Source organism: Vollenhovia emeryi, unplaced genomic scaffold (assembly GCF_000949405.1).
Source record: "Vollenhovia emeryi isolate VEMERY1.0 unplaced genomic scaffold, V.emery_V1.0 DF939736.1, whole genome shotgun sequence".
NCBI classification, from domain to species: domain Eukaryota; kingdom Metazoa; phylum Arthropoda; class Insecta; order Hymenoptera; family Formicidae; genus Vollenhovia; species Vollenhovia emeryi.
This window is the reverse complement of record NW_011966630.1, coordinates 17,703-22,108: the sequence shown is the minus strand read 5'-3', so window position 1 is coordinate 22,108 and position 4,406 is coordinate 17,703. Positions and strand designations below refer to the sequence as shown.

At 32.8% G+C, this 4,406-nt stretch overlaps 1 long non-coding RNA gene across 1 annotated transcript; it reads right to left on the bottom strand.

Annotated features, from left to right (window-relative positions):
* Nucleotides 1-172: 172 nt before the first annotated feature.
* Nucleotides 173-1,096, bottom strand: LOC105556867. The gene is made up of 3 exons (XR_001008565.1): nt 976-1,096; nt 715-904; nt 173-346 (listed from the first exon to the last, which is right to left on the bottom strand). It is a non-coding gene; the product is annotated as an uncharacterized LOC105556867 (long non-coding RNA).
* Between the last annotated feature and the right edge of the window lie 3,310 nt (nt 1,097-4,406).

The window sequence follows — 4,406 nt, the reverse complement described above, 5'->3', positions numbered from 1 at the left end:
TATTAAAATTTGCACAAGTAATCTGAAGTATTATATTAATCAGTAGCAATTCAATCTTCACTGCATTGTTTCCTTTCTTATAGCGAGCATATGGGGTTCTTTTGATAAACTCATGATATTTACGTGCAACCTTATTCGTCTAAACAGAAATTAATAGAAAGACGAATAATGTTTTGTGTTGGCAAGACGAAGAATGGTTACATACACGGAACCGTTTGAAACCGTCATATTGAATCCGTCGAGCACCAACTCTTCTTTCCCATAACGCTTCACAGCGTTCTTTACAACCACCATGTTTTGCTGCAACATTCTGCGTCTGCGAATTGGTGATGTCAGTCCTATCAAACTGTAACAAATGTTTTTTTAGTGATTAGTTTTTTAAAAAGTAGTAAGAATAGAATTCACTAGTCATTTTTAATAGGCAAACATTTTTTGGAATATTATATTTTATTTTTTTAATTGTAATTTATGTTATTACACATTGACTATTTTATTGCTTTTCGACGCACTGTTGGTATTGGTTTAAACAATGCCTTGCCTAAGCCTTTATATATACTTTTTAAACGTCAATCAGTGCATTATCATTGAAAACAGTTGTATGTCACTGAATTATTCAATCCTTTGAAAAAATATCGGCTGGACTTTATTTAAACCAACGTTTAATGTTCTCTGCATTTCAAAATTGATATTAAACATAAACGAAAGTATACTTGCTTCTTTTTATTTCCAGGCCCTTCCACCGATTCAATTAATCACGAGAACACCATATAAATGAAACAATATCATGTTTTCCAACATGTGCACTTTTTTATAATCAATAATACATTAATTGTATACATGTATTGTATACAAAGAGAATGTGTAACGTGTATGTTATATATTTTATGTGTCAGAAATCTAGAATCTTGAAATTATTATACGATTATTACAGACATTCTTTATGGAGCTTATTTACAAGTATTATAGTTACAGTACGTTTAAAATATGGATGTAACACTCTCTACTAGTAATCGATGACTACTCGATAACGCGGTTTTACTCCGATCGACCTTACGTGTATCTTTTTCTTTTTATCTGCATAAACAGAATTTACGTAACATTTGATACAACATTTAAGATTCTTAACTTTTCTGTTCTACAATTTAAATAAAGCATCGCTTTGCGTGAGGGTATTCCGATTATTTAATTGTATGTATATGTAGATGCAAAGATGTATTTAACGTATGCGAAGTATGGTTTTTGCTTTTTACGTAGAATTGTAATTTGTGAGATATATTGAAAAAAGAAAAATTGCGCATTGAAGACGTCAACGTCCTGTTTGTCGCAAAGTTGAACATGCACAAGCTGTAACAGAATTACAAAGTGTGCTGATTAATTGTTATTCAGTATCTTAATGCGCCCATTTTCGAAATGTTAAATCTTAGAAAGTATCACAAGCATAAAACAATACACCAAGCCGGGCTGCATCGATTGGAACAAGTGATAATCTGAAGGAGCTAATTGTAAGTCTAATGAATACGCTGGGTGTGGGAGAATTTTTCACTCGAGCTGCATCAGTGTTTCCTTGACGGATTTTGCAACGTGTGGTCGAGCGTTGTCGTGCAAAAGAATAACTTCCTTTCCTTTTGAATCTATCCTATTACATTTGGACGTTTGGAAACAGCCATCGGAATAACATTTAATGCTGCAGACAATTCTTGGAGCGTTTGAGCTGAGTTTTCGTTCAATAATGCTTGCAATTCGGTGTCTTCAAACTTTTTCAGCGGATCTGAGCGTTGTTTATCATTCACAATAAAATCACCACTTTTAAATCGTTGAAACCATTCTTGGCATGTTCTTTCCGATGAAGCACAATTGTCATAAGCTTTGACAAGTAATTTATGAGCTGTAGCTGCAGTTTTTTTCTAAGCAAAGTAATGAAGCAGCACATGTCGAAAAAGCAACTTATCACGTTCCATGTTTAATCAAAAGAAAAAAATGGCACTGTTCGCTTAAATAAACCTTTTTGCACTGAATTTTATTGACAAATGTCTAACCTTTAAAATGCAGTCAGTTTCAGATGTCAAATTAAATTACACTTACAACTAAATGTGAGCCGCGGAAAGGAAGTTTACCACCTAATACTATCGGTAAAAAGCTTCGAGCCAAAAAGAATAACAACGTCAGTATTTTCTACTTGGCATTTTTAATAATACAGAAAATTCGTTGCAAAAAATATTACCTCAGCCAGGGTTTAAACCTGGACCTCCGCTTAGAGTGTGGGGACCTCCGCTGAGGTGATATTTTTCGCAATAAATTTTCTGTATTATTAAAAATGCCAGTCATGGTCAAGAAAATACTGACGTTGTTAATTATCGCTGGCGACATTGAAGAATTCTTATTAGTTAAAGAGAATAACGCCATAAAGAGACTTATGCAATAGACAGAGATAATAAAATGCATTAACACAATCAATGTAATTTCCACCTGTTTCTGAATTGCTATTGCACGCTTTTGACACACAGTACGAAGTACTCACTGAGCATCAATCCACAAAACCTATTGAGAAACACAAGGACGAAAGCAGCGAATCTCAATCGATTATCATAGTGGTATGGATAACTGTGACAGTGCACTGAATAAGAAAGTAAGACAGCAGGATTTTTTCTGTTCTTGACTCCTATTACATATTTATATTCGCATTGTTATGATAAAAAACACAATAAACATAGTACAAAATAAATTTTTTAAACGTTAAACGGTTTTATAATTTTGTCACACAGTATCACAATCGATTTTGCTTACTTGTGATTGTATTTGTCGCATATTCTTCTTAAAACATGTGGCACAGCAATGTTTTGAACATTGAAAAAAATACCACTGATACCTACTGATGCACTTAAAACTTGAACGTTGAAAACCTACTATCTCACATTAGAATCCTATCTCATAATAGAGGACTTTCCTCTACTGATTTCATCTTTGACTCCATTAGAGCAAAGTTATTGAATTGATTTGTGGTTTTTACAGAATTATTTATATAATAAATGTGAATCATTCAAGTGATTTTTCGCGCACGGTTCGTTGAGCGACTTATTTTTTATATACACTTTTGTAACATTTAACACAGGGAAATATATCTGGTTACCTAATAATAAGCGCGTTCAAAAATTTGAACGATATCTGGATTGCGTAGAAGCTTCTCGACCTTCCCTCTGCTTGTAAACAAGTTGATAGGTCAATACAAAAAATATCTCGTGAGTTAGGTCACAAAACAGATGCACATTGCACTTTAGTCAAGATAATTTCACTATTTACATAAAGCATCTAATAATAGAGTAAACGCTCGTTGGTTAAGTATAATCCAATTAGGTTGATTGATAAGTAACTATGTGACTGCTTGAACATGTAAGAAAAATCTAATAATATTAAATTAGCGATATTAAAGTAGAGATCAACATTGATTTATCGACATTTAAAGCATTACAAAGTTATTCCACGAAGATAAAGAGCTCAGAAAGAGTCCGAGAAAAACGGATTTATCACTGAGATGGAAAAAATAACGAGAACAACAAATTGTCAAAGATCGAGAGAAATTTAGGAGGTAAAAGTCTTTCAAGACTCTTCAAAATCATTCTCCACAAAGACGAGGCAGTCCAGAAAAGTCGAAGAGCATCAAATCGATAAAAGTGGACACCAAACAAAAGAAAACTTGATAAATGAATAACGATTGAGAGATGTTTCGGTCTAGGAAAGCATTCTAAAAACTTTCAAAAATATCTACGAATATAAAAACAGAAAGCCAAATGTTTTATAGAAGCAAAAATATGAAAGAACACACTTCATCTATGATCAACGATCGCGTTACTTCGCACTAGAGAAAATCTTTCTGGATTCTTCATGCATCGAATGAAAGAAACAAAATTGATTGCTGATAATCGAGAATTATCGCGACCTAAAAGAACTCTCTCCGCATTTCTTGATAACATCTTCCACGAAGGATCTGACAAAGATTTAAACTCAGACGGCTTTAAAAAGAAAACATAACAAAGAAAAACAAGCACATTAAACAATAAAAACGGCAAAAACATTGATAATAAAACGAAATGTTACTTCAACGAGAATATATACGTGGACACGAAGAAGCTGCGATGTCACAACGTTTCTGCGGGTTTATTTGCGTGCTTTTCATGGTTTACTAATCATTATAGAATATAGATAATTTGTTTTCTCTTTAAGAATGGTCGGAACATTGATTAAAATATTGATCTATATATTATCTTATACAAATAATATAATATCTTAAGAAGAATATAACTGTGATAGGAAACAAGTACTTATATGTGTATCGGTGTGCACGCTCTATATGTTATATATAGGAAACACATATTTATACATGTAAAATATGTTGACAACGGGGAGACATA